This window comes from Vicugna pacos, chromosome 36, assembly GCF_048564905.1.
Source record: "Vicugna pacos chromosome 36, VicPac4, whole genome shotgun sequence".
Lineage (NCBI taxonomy): Eukaryota > Metazoa > Chordata > Mammalia > Artiodactyla > Camelidae > Vicugna > Vicugna pacos.
In genome coordinates this window covers 199,592-218,093 of record NC_133022.1, presented here as the reverse complement: position 1 = coordinate 218,093, position 18,502 = coordinate 199,592, and the positions used below count along the sequence as shown (strand labels likewise).

The window sequence follows — 18,502 nt, the reverse complement described above, 5'->3', positions numbered from 1 at the left end:
TTACTGAGATGATAATAATACTTCTTGCCGTGTAGACTTTAGAAAAATCAGAGTTTAAAAGCAACTAAGATGTAACAAAACCATCCAGGTAGAGAGAGAGGACCATTTATATTTAATTTCATTAGTACATTCTGGGTTTACCTCAATAATTTCCACTTGGTTTTCTATGAATTCTGGAAATGTGTTAGTTGATATATTGCATGTTAACAAGATATTATGGGGCGGGAAGGGTGTAGCTCAGAGGTAGAGCACATGCTTAGCATGCATGAGGTCCTGGGTTCCATCCCCAGTCCCTCCATCCAATAAATGAATAAATTAAAAAAAACCCAATTGCTTCCCACCCCCCCAAACCAAAAGCAAGACATTACATTGCAAAGACGTTAAAGCCGTGTTCTGTATATTGAGTTATCGTGACACCAGGTGAATGATTAGGCAAATTATTTTATTTGTGGTTTCCTTAGGTCACCAATGAGACTGAGAATACAAGAAAGTTACTGTCTATACCACAGGCTTAATAAAATAAATACAAAGACTTAATGAAGTGATTCGTACAAGCACTTTTCACATTGTCCGCCATATGCAGCACACGAATGTTAGCAAATGCTACCTGTACCCTCTAACATTTTTGTCATCTTCTGATTCTTGAAGTTTTTAAAGTCTTTTTTTCCAAACAGCAAGGGAACTTTTGTCCAAAAATTCAAGTTGGCAGAAATAAAGACATTAAACTCATAATGTTTGCAAGTTTCATGATGATGAAAGATGGATTTTCATAGAAATTTATAGGCTAATTTCTCAATAAAGGAGTTTGAATAAGTACAAACTTCTTAAATATTTATGAAAAACTAGCTTAACTTTTTAATGCTTCCCATTATTACACTATGCAGTAAATATTATCATAAAATACTGAATAGTGATTTACATAAGTGGATACTTCGCCATCCAGAAATATATTTAATAATGTGATACAAGTCACATGGTATTAGAAGGAAGACATTCAAAATTAACATCATAAAGCATAACAAGATAGTCAACATATTAATAAAAGGTACTTTTATGTCTCACAATAATATCTCTGCAAAGCAGTTGAAAGCAAAGAGGAAACGGCCGTTTTCTCATGTATAATTTCCATTTTTAATTTGATGGGAGGAGAAATACAGGGAACATGTCTTGATTTTATGTGGCAGGTGTCTGGAGTGAGCAGAAAAGCTTCCATACTGAGGCATGTGGAGAAACACTGAAGATGCAGACCACGAGCCAGAGAAGGAACCAGAGAAAGAGACACGTCTGAGTTCTTTGCTTGGGTCTGCCCCCCTGGAGTGTGGGGGCTTCTCCTCAGGTCAGAACTTAAGGCTTGGAAGACACATTCATCTCGCTGGTTTATGGAGGCCACTTCTTTCTCCCAGGTACTGACATCTCTTTCTTGGACCATGTTGTGCAGAATGAGCTGGCTGCCTGATGTCTGGCCTCGTGCCTTGACACGTTAAGTGTGGGGCGGATTAAAAGGGAAACCACTTGGCCACGTGGCGAATGGAGTGAGTGGCAGTGAGACTGACTGTGTGCCAGCCACCCTGATGAAACCTCTGCACGCCTCATCTTAACTCTGCAGCCAGGAAGTGCACCCAGTTAGAGATGAGACGCTGAGTGTGCAAAGACCATTTGATGGTGCACAACATCGAAAGATGACTATTGATTAAAGAAACACAGACATCTCAAGTTAAGGAATTTAGCACTTTTCTCTGTACGGGAAGGTGCAAACGTCTGGGTTCATTGAAATCATCCCTTTGGTGTGCACCTGAGCTCTCTGGGGCCAGCGTCCCATCCTCTCAGGGTCGGTGGTGGCCAGAGCATCCTTTGTTTACCGACATGACTGCAATATATTTATTCACACCTGGAAGCCCAGTGCCCTCCTACCGGGGAGAGCCGACCTGGGCTGTTTGCTCCAGGCCCCCGTCATGACTCTGTCCCGTTCACAGCAGGCTTCGGGTGGAAACTTTCCTGAACTCCCAGCCAACTGCACACAAACAAGTTGCCCCCACCCCCGGCAAGTCCAATGCTTTTCAATTAAACTTTCTTGGCTATTTCTTCAAATAAATGTGAGGCATTGAAACAGAAACTTGGGTTTTCCTATGGGCTCAAACCTCCCCTGGAGGTTTTGCACAGGCATCACTCTCTGAGCAAGCGGCGTGAGCCTTGAAGGTTGCAGAAAAAAAGAATTCAGCCAGGGGAAAAGCTGGGGACTGAGGAATGTCTTTCCTTAAGGACGCGCTGATCCTACACAGCTCACCAGGGCTCCCTCTGGTTAGGGGCTTGGGAAATATTGCTGCATTTACAGTGTGCACTGTTTGCAAGGTACACACATCTCCATGGCTTTCTATTAAAAATTCAACACTGGATAAAGCCTTTGAATCTTCTGAATGTGAATTCTCTGACCCAGAGGCCTGGCTGGGTGAGCTCTGTCCTTCCAACCTCGCTGACTTGTCTGTTGTGTCCTGCCGTCTCATGGCTGGCTGGACATTTAGCATCTTATCTCAAAAGTCGACTCCTGTCCTCAGGGGGATGTGTTCCCTGGGAAAGCGAGCTTAACCACTAGACTCCTGAGAGGAGAAAGAAAAGTGTGAGAAACCAGAGGAATTCCATTATTTCTAACCACATGACAAATGATCATTTTAGGAAAATGAAGTATTTTGGTGAAAGTTACATCTTAACCCAGAATTACAGATGTTAATTATTGATTGAATTATTTGATACCTCCCTCTGTTGTTTCTCCCTGGAACTGTTAACAGATTCATGACCGGTCCTCCAATTCCCGGCTTCTCCCTGCAGGCCGAATTCTGTATAACCATTAAATCATGTCACTTTTCTTGTTGAAAAATGTTCGATGGTTTCCTACTGTTTTCAGATTAAGACAAACTTAGCTAAGCAGCATGACCAAAAACATAAATTGGAAAAAAATTTTTAAAAGACAAGACAAGAAGATTTTCATGATATGTGGCTTTGCTTCCTTCAGGCCGTTGAATAAAATACGTCCTTTCATTGTTAAGCGTTCCGTGTTTTCTCCGAATTTTGTGAGCATTCTGAGAAATGATTGAGCTGGCTTGGCCTGTTTGCTTTCTGTTCCACCCTTTCCTTACTGGAGTGGATATTTGTGATACAAAGAGCATTTTTTTACTTACTAAAATATCTCTAGCATCAGGCCAAGTGCCTGGCATTCATAGATGCTCAGTAAGGTTTGCAAATTTTAATCAAATTAAATAATGTTTCCCTTATCTGGCTTGAAGCATGGCAGGTGCAATTCAACCTATCTCCAGAGAGTTAAAAATATTCGCAGGTTGCCAGGGGTGATTAGGGGTGCACTGTGCATTTCTGGAGATGACGTGGTACAGGCTGGAGTCAAAACAGGGAATAAAGTGGGAGAAATTGTTCCCCCCTGAGCAGGTGAATACGGGTACACAAGTATCAGGGCAGTCAGTAATTCCAGAAGGTTCTCGATTATTCTGTCTGATATTAGATTGAGTTTGTGTTAAAGAGAGGCAGGTGCAGATACCCCAGTAATCTGATTTCTTTAGGGGATCCCCAGCATTCCTGAGAAGGAACACCTCCTGGCTTGTTTTGAATGATTGTGGGGGTGTCGGTCCTTCCTGTGTGCCCTCAGGCAAGTCACTTAACCACTCTGAAAAAAAAAAAACTTTCATGTATAAAATCTGGGGGCTGAGATTTGCTGAGTCTTAAGTCCTCAAACCACCGTGTGCTTCGCTGAGTCTGCAGTTCTAATTATGGGAAAGCACCGCCAATCGCAGCTGGACTGGAAGCCACACAACTCAGCCTCCTCTGTTTCGTTGTTAAGTCCGTGGCGTGGTGAGTCGCCACGCCAGGCAAAGAGGTTTGCACCGTATGTGCATGACCCCAGTATAATCATCAGGTCGATCCCCCGAATGCCACCATTTCCCCCATTTCAGAGGTAACTGGGGTCCAGGGATGCTGCAATGCATTGCAAAGATCTGCATCCATTTAGTCCATAACATTATTTGAGGTCTTTCTGGATTAAATTTATATTCAGTTCAGAAATATAACAAAATGTTTCTTTTCAAAATAGTAACATTAGAAACAACTGTGATGTTGGCTGTACCAGTGGACCTGTTGCCAAAAAATACACCCTCTGTACCCCAGGAACTGAATCGAGACGAGGAGGCACAGTTTGGGGAAAATGAGGAAAGAATGGCTTTATTGTTTTTTATTGCTTTACCAGGCAAAGGGGAGTCACAGCGTGCTTATGCCTTAGAGAATGTGAATCCACCTTGGGGTTAGTGTTCTGACGTTTTAGAGAAAACCTGGGTTGAACAGGAAGGCAACAACGTCAGGCTGTTTTTCCAGGGTGCCAAATTCTTCTTCATCTTGGTGAATCCTGTCATGGAGAAGCTCCAGAGAGTCTTCATTCTTCTGAGGCCATCAGCCCGTGACCTCCTGTCTGGAACACACCTTCCAGGTTCAAGGCGAAGCTTTTCTGGGTAAGGGATGTCAAGGGAGTGGAGGGGGTAATGGCAAGGCTGGGGGCTGCTAAGCACAAAAGCAGTTGAGCAAGTGAAGCAAAGGCAGGGGTTTGTCCGAACAAAGAGAAAAGCAAGTTGCAAGAATTTCAAGTCAGAATGAATCAGCAAAAAGCTTTAGCATCACATAGCCCTTTTGTCCGTTGACTTCCTACTCTTTCAGACCCACCTTACTTGGCATCTTGACACCATTGGCCACGCCATGCCACACTTAGGGGAACATCCGTGCAGCAAATCCTGCCTGGCCTGGCCGTGCTCACTGGGCGTGGGGACCTCCTGGTTCCCCAGTCACAGCCATCTGTCATCACCAGTGAATGTCACCAACCACTCTGTCTCAGATTCTTCAGCGATGAAATAAAACGGTTCAACGAGATTGATCTCTGAGATTTCTTCCAGCTATTATATTAAGCCAACACATTTGCATTTTAATTACAATTCAGACCTCCCGGGATTGAAAATTTGAGAATCTATTCCGACTTCTGGAGAGAGAACGTTCACTCATTTGCAAAACCACATGGGAAAATGGGGCTAGACCTTACCTTTATAAAGTTGTAAAAGACTCTTCTAATAAAGTTACACATCTATCTCCTTTTCCTGTGAATCCTGGAGTCAGAAACCATATTAAAAATTACCCTGCTGTGTTGCTAGACAGTCTGAACTTCAAGCAACCCCCTCTTTTATAATGCTAACTCGCCAAGGGTGTTAACAGCAGATCAGACGTATCGTTTCAGGAATCGGAAAAGAAAATGAAAAATCTAGCACGCGAATGTTTTATTTGCCCAAGTGTAGATTCCTTGTGGTCTTAAATCTAGTCTTTTCTCTTCATCGCTGCCGGCGTTTGCACTCGGAGAACTGGGTTTCACGGTAAGTGGCTTACTTATGGTTTTGTCACAGCCCTGTGATTCTTGGGACCTGCACCTGCTGACCGGCCTCCTTTCCACCCGGCTCCTTGTCACCCTTTAATCCTCCTCTCTGAATGGAGACGAAGGGGCCTGAGTGATTTTCCCTTGTCCGATGTCACCCTGGTACAACACACCATAAATATTAACCCATAGCTTTAGCATTTATGTCACTCTGTTGATCAAAACACAAGCACATGTACACACACACACACACACACACACATCCCTGCAGTGGCTCCCCATGGACCGCAGACTTGTGTCCACCTTCCTGAGGCCAGTATTCAAGGTCTTCAGCTGGACCCTGGCCAAATTTCCTGTTCTATCTCCAGACCCCTCTTCCTTTTAATCCTTTAAATTTTTTTTTTAAATTTTAGCGTACTGGACTCTAGTTTTCCTGAAGTGTGCAGTGTCACCAACACACATCAGTTATGTCTCAGCATTAGGTGGGAGCTGGCTTGTGCCAGCTCACGAGAGCCGATTGCTCCGTGTTTCAACGTCTTCCTCTCCAGCATCATTCAAAGTTAGGTTGTATAAACCAACAGATCAATTAAAAACAGTAATCATATGTGCGTGACATTCATCACCTCCAGGTTGGTTCATGCCTCACCGTCGTCCACACTCCCGAGGTACCTGTGTGGTGGGGACATCGTACCAAGGTGTGCTTTGTGCAATACATTCCTCCCGCCTCCATGTGCGCTGGCAAATCACGTTCATAGTTTTAAATCGCCCACGATGGGACGTTGACACCATGGAAATTGACACAAGCCACAAATCAGAGGGTTTTTTTTTTTTGTCCCAGAGAGACAGTGAGACGTCTAGAAGCTGTCCCCTCAATGATGACCTTTTTCTTTTACTTTCCAATCCTCTTTTTTCCTCCAGCTCTTTACTGTCCATTGGGGCATATGGTAATGTTTTCCAACCAATTCCATGTCAACTTTTCCCATTTATTGCCATACCTGGTGTTGGTGTCTTTCGCACTTAGACTCGGGGTCTCCGTATCCGACTCGTTTGCTATTCTAAGTCCTTGGATGCAGTGTGGGAGCTCCTCCAGGCTGTGACAACTTCTCAGATTCTTTATTTTTCATGATCATGACGCTTTGAGAAGCATTGCTCAGGAAAGTTGCAGAATGTCTCCCAGACAGATTTGCCAGATGTATGTCTTATGATTACGCTGGACTCACTGGTTTTACAGGGAAGAGGACAGAGATTAATGACCACCCTCCACATCACATCCTGTCAAGAGGATGTGCCATTGACATAACTTACCATAGTTGCTGGTACCCGATCACCTGGCTGAGGTGGTATTTGTCAAACGTCTTCATTGCCCAGATTCCCCCCTTTCTCCTTTTACAACCTTCACAAGGAGGTCACTGCATGCAGCTCCCACCTGGAAGCGAAGAGCTGAGCCCTACTGCTTGAGGGCGAGGTGCCTACATCAGTTACTAGGACTCCTTCTGCAGGGCAGGTTTGTCTGTTTTCTGCCATTATTTATGCATTTGGTGACTGATTCCTATTATTAAGGACTCATGGGTATTTATTTTATGATTTCTTTACTTTGTTGCTCAGATTGTCCAGCGTTGGCCACCAGGCTCTCTTTCAGCTATCTCTTGTGTCTCTGTAATATCTCCCCATGATAATGATCATTATTTTTTGAGCACCTGCTTAGCCCAAGACATTACAAGATGCTCCAGGCTCATCTTCTGTGTCTCCTGCCCCAGTTCCAGAATCAGCCTTTCTCCCAAGAGCCCTGCTTCCTTTTTACTGGACGATGGTCTTAGAATCCAAGTAATATTGAGAAACGATTTATATGTTTATTTACCATCTTCTGATGTGTCTGTCTGTTTTTTCCCCCATTTCAAAAAAAAGTTCGTTTTCTTTATGTTGAGTTTTGAGAGTTATTTCTGTGTCTCTACTTTACAAGTTCTTTATCAGATGTATGTTTTACAAACATTGCCTCCAAGTCTGCGACTTGTCTTTTCATTTTCTTAAGTGTTTTCACAAAGAAAAAGGTTTTAATTTCAATTAAGTTAAGCCTGCCAGTGTTTTCTCTCATTGATCGTGTTTCTGGGGTCCTATCTAGAGATTCATTTCCAAATTCTAGGTCATGTACACTGTCTCCCAATGTCTTCTATGCTAAGTGTTATGGCTTTCAGTTTACATTGATGTCTGTGATCCAGAGTTAGTTAATTTTTGTGTAAGGTGAAAAGTCTGTGTTGATCTGATTTTTTTTTTTTTTTGGCATTTGGATGTTCAAATTTCCCAGCAAAGATTATCTTTTATTCACTGAATCTCTTTGCCCCTTTGGGAAAAGTCAATTGACTGTACTGTGGGTCTAGTTCTGGACTGTCTTCTTGTCCTTTTATTTATTCATGTATTCTTCCACCAATAGGATATTGTCTTAGTCATTGTAGCTTTATGGTAGGTCCGTCTTGCAACGGGTCATCTGAGCTCTACAACACGGTTGCTTTTCACCATTTGTTGGCTATTCGAGGCCCTTTGCCTTATCATTTGAATTTAAAAGATGCTTACTGGTACCAACAAAAGAGCTTGCTAGGATTTTGATTGGGGTTGCTTTGGAAACTTGACATCGTAACATTTCCGCATCTTCCCATCCATGCGCAGGAAATCCATGCACGTGGAAGGAATCAGAAAGGATCACCTTCAATTCCTTTCATCTTTGGTTTCCACTTTTATGCCAGCAAACCCTGCACGTATTTTGTTAAATGTATGCCTAAGTAAGTCATCTCTGTGTGCTATTATAAATTCTATTACATTTTGTTTAATCTTCAATTCTAATTGCTCACTTCTGGGATGCAGAAAAGCAGTTGACTTTTGTGTGTCGACCCTCAATCTTAAACCCTGCACTTCTTATGAGTTCCATTCATTTCAATCATGATTTTTCATTCTTTCATTTCTTCTGCTTTCTTGAAGCTTCATTTGCCCTCTTTTGGTTATTTCCCTAAGATGGGAGGTTAGACTATAATTTCAGATATTTCTTCCTCTCCAGGAAAGGCATTAATATTATACATTCCTTTCTACGCCCAGCTTTTGCTGCCTTCCACAAATTTTGATGTGCTTTTTTTTTTTTTACTTTAAATTGGTTGAAAATATGTTTCTGATTCTCCTATGACTTTCTTTGGACCCATTACTTATTTAGAAGTGAGCTGTTTAATCCTCAACTATTTGGGGAATTCTGTAGATATTTCCTGTTGCTAATTTCTAGTTTAATTCCATTGTGGTCCAAGAACATGTTGTCTAAGGTTTGTATATTTTAACATGTGTTAAAATGCATTTTATGTTCCAGAATACGGTCTACTGATCTCTACTCTATTCATTAAAAGTAGACCAGTGGATTAAAATGAAATGAAATGAAATAAAATAAAATAAAATGTATAGCTATAAAAAAAAAAAAACCAGAAAAGTAGACCAGTGGGTCAACCTCTGAAGGAGAAGGAATTCATGGAGAAGTTTCTGTTTCCTGTTTCCCTTCCCAAGGCACCAAATGGAGAGAGTTTCCTCACCATTCTTCCTGGTGACCACGTGGCGGAAGCTCTCAACCATTTTCCCTGAATCTTCTTACTGGTTTATATGACATGGAGAGACCTCGGTCCCCCACAAGCAAAATGCAAGTCCTGTCTCCCTTGAAGGTGCGCATCTTTCTCCGGATTTTGACTTCATGGTCCGCCTGCTACCTGAGCCGTCGGGTGGTCTCGGAAGCGGTCGATACCTTGCAATTTTCCAGCTTCTGTCTTGCCGTGAAGGTGGCGCCGACTCTCAGTGCAGCGTAGCGCGTCCTGAAGCTCGCCCCTAAGAAATGCAATGTCGTGTTTGTTTCTTCTTCTAGGATCCTGAATGGTTTCTGTACGATTGATCAGCAGTGAGATCACATGCTGTTTAAAACCACTGTGGACAGAACATTCTTTTTTTTTTCTTTTTGCTATTTTTTCATGGAAATTTGATTTTTTAAGAGTTTCTATCATTAATACATTTGTTTTTCTTCTTCTTCCTCTTCTTCCTCTTCTTCCTCTTCTTCTTCTTCTTCCTCTTCTTCTTCTTCCTCTTCTTCTTCTTCCACTTCTTCTTCCTCTTCTTCCTCTTCCTCTTCTTCCTCTTCTTCCTCTTCTTCTTCTTCTTCCTCTTCCTCTTCTTCCTCTTCTTCTTCCTCTTCCTCTTCTTCTTCCTCTTCTTCTTCCTCTTCCTCTTCTTCTTCCTCTTCTTCTTCTTCCTCTTCCTCTTCTTCCACTTCTTCTTCATTTTAATCATAAGTAAAGTAAAGCATATTGAGCTGCATTTTGGACTAAATGTGAATGTATGTGTCATTCCTCTCTGGGGATGGTTACCTGTTGCTGGATCTTCTATGTGTTCTATGCATTTTCCATCTTCCCCACTTACTGCTTGTTAATGTGTGATGGGAATTTTTCTATTTTATTGATTTTCTTCAAGAAATAGCCTCAGTGTTCTCTCACTTATTTGACATTCTCTCTTCTGTTTCTAACCTGTTCCTTTCCAGTCTCATTTCTCTCTATCTTGCATTTTTTGTGGCACTGTTGGATGAAAATTTTAGGTAGTAGAGTTGGGAGGGTAGCTCTGGCTTTTTCCTAGTTTTGTCACAACAGACAGATGTTTGTGGTGGAGTGTGTCATGGGTCAGGTAACTCAAACTTACTTGTGGAAAAAAAATAGAGTTGAAAGAATCAAGGTTCAGAGTTTAGAGGACTAGAAAGTGGATTGTCATTTGTATGTTCACGTGCAAAGGTTTTGAAATTCCTTTTCTACCATTTAAATTTCTGACATTTATTCATTTATTTCTTGAGTACGTGTTTAACATTCATTATATAAAGTGTACAATGGGTTGCCAGGGGGATGGGGGGTGGGAAGGGACAGACTGGGATTTCAAAATGTAGAATTTGATAAATAAGATTGTACTGTGGAGCACAGGGAAACATATACAAGATCTTGTGGTAGCTCATAGCGAAAAAAATGTGACAATGAATATATATAGGTTCACGTAGAACTGAAAAATTGTGCTCTGCACTGGAATTTGGCACAACATTGTAAAATGACTATAACTCAATAAAAGTGTTTTTAAAAATTAAAAAAATTAAAAAGAATGTTTTAGATTAAAAAAATAAAATATTTGTCAGATTAAAAAATGTACTATGAAAATGTTTAGGGAAACAGATAAATAATGTGGGGGAATTTATGTTTGAGAGTTTACTCTCTAAAGGAGACAAGACAGGCGTATTCACACACACACACACACACACACACACACACACACACACACACTCTTTCCATCTTATGTTTCCACTTTTATAAAACACCGTGCAATCTGACCTAATAGAGAAGCATCGCACAGAACTTGAGAACACAAGACAAATCTGTGAATTTTGACTAGAAAAGTCAGAAAAATGCTTAACAGAGCTGTAAATATTTGAACTGGACAATGAAGTGCTGGGGGAATTTTGCTAATTCTAGACAAGCAGGGAAGGGTAATTTCCCGCATGGAAGATGGTGAGCAGGTGTCAGACGATGACTTTGGGAAATGAATGTGGTGAGTGTCACTATTGTAGCTGCAGTAAAGGGAATAACCAAAGGGCAGAGAGTGAAGCCAGGATTCTACACACATCAGGGGGAGGATTGTGAATGACCTTCAAAGGTCCTTCATAAACTAAATTACCTAGAAGTCTGATCCGAGCCTCTGGGTTTGACTGTGGAATCCCTTGCTCTGCCTTTTTTTTTTTAAATTAATAGACTTTATTTTTTTAGAGGAGGTTTACAGCAGAATTGAACAGAAAATACAGAGACTTCGCACGCAGCCCTCCCCACCCACACATACATCCTCCCCAACCCTCAACATCGCTCATCAGTGTGGCATCTTTGGTGCCATCGATGAACCAACGTGGACACGTTATTATCAACCAAAGTCCACATTTTACATGAGGGTTCACTCTTGATGTTGTACATTCTGTGGGTTTTGACAAATGCACAGTGACGTGTAGCCACCACTATGGCATCACACAGAATAATTTCATAACCTTAAAAATCCCTTGTGCTCCATCTGTTCATCCTCCCCGCCTCCCTCTCCCCAACCCCCTGGAAACCACAATGTTTTCATTGTTTCTGTAGCTGTGCCTTTTCCAGAATGTCATTTGGTTGGAATCGTACAGTTTGTAAACTTTTCAGACCGGCTTCCATCATTTAGCAATACATCTTTTAAGTTTCTGCCATGTCTTTCATGGCTTGATGGCTCATTTCTGTTTTTTTTTTTTTACCTGCACATGTATTTTTAAATTTATATATATGTACTGTTTACTGTTTCTAAGAACGTTTAGAGCTTTAGCATTTTAAACTTACATAGTTATCAAAGAAATAAAGCCAGCCACAAAATGAGAATTAATTCAAGAAGATGCGTACACCCTGCTCTCTCATACTCCCTTGCTCTCTGCTTTTTTATCAGCAGCGTCCAGATTCGAGCCCGTTCTCCACCACCAATTCTTTTCCATGCAGCCTCATTTCTGGGGTAGAGGCTGCTCCCCACCCACCCTGTGGAGGTCTTGGGGCACATCCTCATTTCCCACCCAGATCTGGACCCACCATCTCTGCAGCTGGACTATTTCTCTGGAAGCCACGTTACCTGTTTTGCTTCCTGGCCATTTGGCAGGACAGACATCCTCTACTTCTCAAAAGTTCGCTTTAGGCCACTTAGCTTTTATGAAAGATGTTCATTAGTATCTGTTTCCACTAATGGAAAGAAATCTGAAAAGGATTTTCATGTTTACAGAAAAAAAGCATTTGATGCACCCATTATGGAGAACCATATGGATACTACATGTGCTGTGGCAGGTGATGGCCAAACCAGAGTAAGACCGTATCCTTTCCTTTGCAAGGTTTCCATTAATGATGGAAGATAGGGATTAATCAGCGTGAGATTACGTGGCTAAGATACTAACGAGATTTTCTCTTAGAACTATGGTGAGGAGACTGAGAAATAGCTCCCGCCTTAAACAGCTCAACCCTTGAGAGGGGATGTTTCAGGGAGCTGGGTGGTTCACAGGAGGAACGCAGGTCCTCCATAGGGAGGAAGAGTCCTGGGAACATGGGAGCATTCTGGAAGTCAAAGCAGAGGACTGTGATGGAGACGTGGTGTAACTCAAAAACAAAGCAAAACAAAGACCGGGGAGACCAGAATCGGTCTTTGACACTGGAGTTCTCCTTCTGAACATCTTAGTCACGTGTGCCACTCCATATAAAGCCTCCAGCTAGACAAACTGACCATCCCAGAGTGAATCCAGTCTCTAAAATCCAACGCATCCCCTGTGTTTTTGTAATTTTAAACTAATCCCAGAGGGACATGAGAAATATTTCCAAGGCGGTAACTACGGATGAGAATTATTACAATAAGTTTAAAAGTGAAGTCGATATTAAATTAGAGCTCTATTATTAACGGTGGTGAAATTATTCCAATTAAGTGTAGATTCACTTGTTTGAAAACAAGATCTTCAGATGCATTCTGGTCCCTGGCAATTCTGTAAACCTCAGCGCCATTCAGTTCCCTTCAGTTGAATCTGATTCGATTCAGGCAAACTTCAAAAACATTTTCTGTGTCTTTTACTTTGTGCCAAGCCCTACAGCAAAGTGCAGATGGGAGATAATAATCGCATTCTTAAGGGAGATAATAATCATAATAATGTAGAAATGCATTCATTGTGTTCACATACAATGTGTTCAAAGTACACAGGTGGGCGTGAGTAATTCAACCTGGGGAAAATAAATAACGCTTCAAAAAGAGATGCCTTTTACAGTGAGCCTTTTGGGTTGAGAAAGGTTGCATGTGAAAAATTTGGAAAATATGGAAGGATGATCCAGACATCAAGGCAAGAGAAATGAAAGCTTCCAATGAATGCGGACACTTCGTTTCATTTTCTACATGGACAGACTGCTGTGCCCATGGCATTGGCTGTGTTGGGAGATGGACAAGGGCTGGGTTGATGGTGAGAGGGACGATTTTGTCAGGGAAAATCCCACAGTGACATCCTTGTTATACTGCAGTGTAACGTCTTGATAAACACTAGAGTGACAGTATCCCATTTGATAGCATCAAAATGTGTTGAAATCTGATATAAATGGAATCTTAAAAAAAAGACACAAGTGAACTTATTTACAAAACAGAAACAGACTCACAGACACAGAAAACAAACTTAAGTTTACCAGAGAGGAAAGGGGGTGGGGAGGGATAAATTGGGAGTTCAAGATTTGCAGATACTAACTGCTACCTATAAAAGAGATAAACGACAAGGTCTTACTAGATAAAACAGACAACTGTATTCAATACCCTGTATGGACTATAATGAAAATAATATTAAAATGTGTGTGTGTGTGTGTATAAAAATGTCTATTATGTCTATATATATATATCAGTGTATATAATCACTATGCTGTACACCAGAAATTAACACAACATTGTAAATCGACTATACTTCAATTTAAAAAAAAAAGAGAGAGAGAGAAAACTAAAATAAATAATACTAAACAAAAGTTACTGACTTTCCAGTTGGAACTTTTTAAAAAGGAGTCGTAAACACACTGAAGGCTTCTTGACACGATTCTGCACAGCTGGCTCTCACACTTCTGTCTGCAAACCATGTTCAGCCCATGCTGGTGGGAAGATGTAGGACTTCTTCTGGGACCACCTCACTTGCTGTAAGTAAGCGATTCTGTCACATGATGAGCTACAGCCAGCAGGTCTTTGGGATTAGGATGAAGATGAAGGAGGACTCTAGGATACTCCTCATCTTACACGTTAGCAAATAGATTGAACCGTTCCCTGCAATTATAAACGTGCCGTAATTCATTATGGCAGCAATGAAAAATAAATTCAGACTTTGAGATGGCAGTCTAGATCTGATTCTTTTTCGTACCCAACATGGGATGGCTGCTCACTGTGCCTTAAATCAATAAACAGAGGCAATGCTGATAGAAAGGAAAACTGCTTTTAATCAGAATGCTACAGTTTGGGGAGACAGCAGACTTTTGTCCCCCAGGACTATCTCCAAAGATTCTGCTCAGCCATGGAAGTTTTAAAGGGAAAAAGGAAACTAACCACTGAGATGGGAGGTCAATGGAGTCAGTGACACCCCCAGCCCGGGACTGGGTGCAGGCCCTGTGTGCGGGCTGCCGAGCCACCCCTGCCGTGTGCGGGACTGTCAGTTCTCTGTGAATGTCCTTCAGGTGATTTCTCGTTGGTGTAGTTTGTGAGATAATTGCAGGGGAAGCCAAGGAAGCCGTCTGGTCGCCTGTTAACGACTTATTCCCAGTTTCTACTTCTCTGATCTAGGAAGGAACCAACAGGTTAGGCAAGGTACTGTGTGATCAGAAGAAAGGCATGGGGGTGCCTGGCTTAAGGTGAGTCGCAAGACAAAGGGGGCCTCCTGCAGAGAGCTCTTTGCTGCCCAGAGCTGCCTACCTGGTTGTGGTTAGAACACCTGTAAAATAACCCCCTAACCATCAGATGCTTGAGTCTGCGCTTTTGTGACTCGGGTGGCCTGAGAGACGTCAGGGACCTTGTTCATTGTCTGTGATCAACGTCAAAGAGGGATAATTTGAAAGAGTTAAGTGGAGGCAGTGTGATATATTTGTCTGTAAATTAACCTTATCCTACAAATCCAGGCGGATTTGCCAACACTGGGATTGTCGCAATCGGGATTATGCACACCAGGGGTGGAGGATTAACTTTTGAAGTCCTGTAAGTAGGCTCTGTATTCCCAAAGCGTTGCAAATATTGCTCCCTAGACCTTCGAGAGAGGTGTTGTCTTTAGTGTGAGGATAGATAGGATGGCGTTTCCATGATTTAAGCCACTGATGTTTACAGCATATTCAAGATAAACGGTTGGCTCTCAGTGAGATGGGGTTACTTCTGCCTCTGGTGTGAAAGGGTATGAGGCTGTGATGTGCCCACACCTCTCACACCTTTGGGGTGTCCACCTGGATTTTGAACTCAATTTGGTCCTGGGTTCCCACGTAACGGTGATCTCTGTCCCCCTGTCTGCGGAGCAGGCTGGCGCTCTCTGAAATCTCTCTAAAGGCATAAACCCCTCACTGCAGGGCTCTCTGCGTGCCTGCCTTTCTTTCTTCAAGATAAAAACATCTTCCCTGCATGTGTGTGTACCCTAACAAAACTAACTGCCCCCAGGAGATGGATGATCTCACCATCCCCTGGGCGGGGGCGGGCAGGCATCACTGCACATCCGCCCTTAACAGAGTCCTAAGTCCCATTACTCAGAGGAGCCCCCAACAGGTATTCGCTCGCTTGCAACCAATCAGGTGCCTGTGCATAAGCTGATCACCAGCCCCCTAATGCTTGTGTTCACAGTCCCTTGTCAATCAAAGACCCTGCACGTTCACCCTCGGTGCTCACACTTACTGAGCGGACTTACTGGGGACTTAAGCCCGAGATACAGCCTCTCCAATGGCTCTGAAGGACTGTTCCAAAGAGGTAAGGGAGGAGCCAGGATTTATACCTTTTTTTTATTAAAAAAAAGCATTTGAATGTCAAAAGTTACTGCTAATCAAGAAACATCTCAAGTTAATGATTTTAGTGCTTTTCTATGTATGGGAAGATTCAAAAGTCTGAACTCATTGAAATCATGCCTTTGACAGGCACCTTAACTATCTGGGGCCAGCATCCCATTTTACTCCATCCTGAATCCCTTCAGGGGGCAGTGCTGGGGGCGGCTGCAGCGGATGAGGGCTTTGTGAAGGCAACGTTTTTCATTCCCTGGAATGGCAGGTGGCACCCTTTGTCCACAACTCCAAACTCTATAACATTCTAGAAAAAATAAACCTATGCAGACAGTAAAATGATGAGTGGTTTTCCAAGGGTTGGGGATGAGAGGGTGAGAAGGATGACTAATTGGAGCAGGGGGGATATTTAGGACAGTAAAACTGTTCTGCATGACATTATACTGGTAGACACATGTCATTACGCATTTGTTAAACCCGCAGAACGGACAACAAAAAGAGTAAACTATGAACCGGATATAAACTATGAACTTCAGTTAATAATACCGTATCCATTGGAAGAAATGTACCACATTAATGCAAGACATTAATAACAGGGAGGAAGGTGATGGAGGATATGGAAACACTTTTTAATTTCTACTACCTTTTCTCTAAGCCTAAAACTGCTTAAAAAATAGTCTACTAATTTTAAAAAGAAGAATAAAAATAAGTGCGATATTAAAGATATGATGAGATCTTAAACAGCAGTTGACTGAAAAGAAATGAGAAAACCTTGAGAGGAGAGGCTTTCGGTGCTTGAAATATAATTATGATCAGGGATGCTCTTCGTATAGAGGTGTCCTGCAGATAGTTGGAGATGTGGACCGGGGTTGGGGGGCTCAGGGGAGAAGCAGAGACCTGGAGGTAAGTAGTTAAAGAGGTGGTCATTGACCTTCTCCAAGGGGAAGTCCGTTCAGGCTGAAGTCCCATCTCACCTCCTGTCCAAACTCCTGAGCTCATGGTCCTTCAGCCAACAAGTTAGCAGTCAGTTCTGTAGAATCTAGTCCAAGGCTCACACTGCTCATTGATTTGGTTGTGAAGCCATATATTTAGTTAAATTTATTCACCTTTTGAGTTTATACCCTCAGAAACGGAGGGAGAGACCTTCTCTCTCACCCCAAGATGAATGTTTAATTAGACAGTACCCAGCTGGGGAATTGGTCATTGCATTAGCATCACTAATTCTTGTGCTTAGCAATTTTTTAAAAAATGAAAGTGGAGGGGAAAAATTAGAAAGCATATAAAAGAGAGGATCATATTTGGGGTCACAGGAAAGATTCAATTTTTTTTCCTCTTCATCTTGGGTCAGTGAGAATGCAATGCTCAGGGACAGCTTCAGAGGGAAGAATCTGACGGGGATGGAGGCACCAGACAAGGGTGATGGCAGACGCTCCAGGGCAGAGGGGAAGGACCAGCAGAAGGACCCCTGAGTGATGGTGGGGTGTTGCATTACCACGTGGGTCCACATGCCACATACTTACACACACGTACACACGAATAAATAGACACTGAATTACGATTTGACCTTTACTATGACTTGATGTTGCGTCATGGCTTTAGTCAAAGAGCGGAGCGTGGCGTCTCACTATGAAGGACATTCTCTGCATTGAGGGGACGGCTCCCAAACTTCCCTGTGCTAAATAGTCACCTGGGGGACTTTGTTAAAAAGCCGATGGCCAGAGGGATCCCGATCGCTTTTGTCTCTACTGGATCTCCAAATTCAGGATTCAAAAGAAAAAATAAAACTACTTACTGCTGATGTTCTTCACTTACACTTAAAAAGAAAAAAAACAAGGAGAATAATTTAAGAACTCATACCTGAGCGTTCAGACTCCGGAGTGGCTGCCACCGGGGAAGGGCGCCCTGATTCCTTCTTCAATTCAGTTTAATTGATTTCACTTCAGTTCCACAAAAATGTATTCATGACATGCTAAGGTAAGCATTAGATTAGCATAGAAAGCGTAGGAGCCCCAAATTCAATATATTATATTTTGTTAGTGCTTCTTCAGGGAATAGGAAAGTGTGATCATTTAATGAGTCCATCTTGAAAAAAAAAAGGAATTTATCATTCCACGCTTCTAACAATTGAGCAAAGATATATATCCTCTTGGCTTAAAATACAGTTGGCTTTTTTGTTTGCTTCCTGACAGTTCTGAAATAGATTTCAGTTCACATTTTACAAAACTTTTCTCAGAAATGTTGATACTATGGCTTATAAATTAGCTTAAAAGACTGAACATCTGTGCGAAGCGTCACACACCAAGTATTTTTAAGAACTGGGTTATGAAACAAGATAATTTTGGTGCCCGTATTGAATGTGTAACTTGTCTTGTCTGTGATCGCCTGGAGTCACATGCATTCAGCTGGATTTTACAAGAAATTTCGCATGGAGGTAAAAACGTTCTCCAAGTTCTTGGATGCCTGCCGTGCTCTGTTATCTGCACCGACTGGCTGCCCCTCCTGCTCGCTGTGTCCCTGACATTCCGTTCCTCCACCT

General features: G+C 42.2%; 1 long non-coding RNA gene across 1 annotated transcript; it reads left to right on the top strand.

The window, feature by feature from the left end:
* The first annotated feature begins 1,160 nt into the window (after window positions 1-1,160).
* Window positions 1,161-4,772, top strand: LOC140691690 (uncharacterized). The gene is made up of 3 exons (XR_012067382.1): window positions 1,161-1,403; window positions 4,372-4,505; window positions 4,708-4,772. It is a non-coding gene; the product is annotated as an uncharacterized lncRNA (long non-coding RNA).
* The last annotated feature ends 13,730 nt before the right edge of the window (window positions 4,773-18,502 follow it).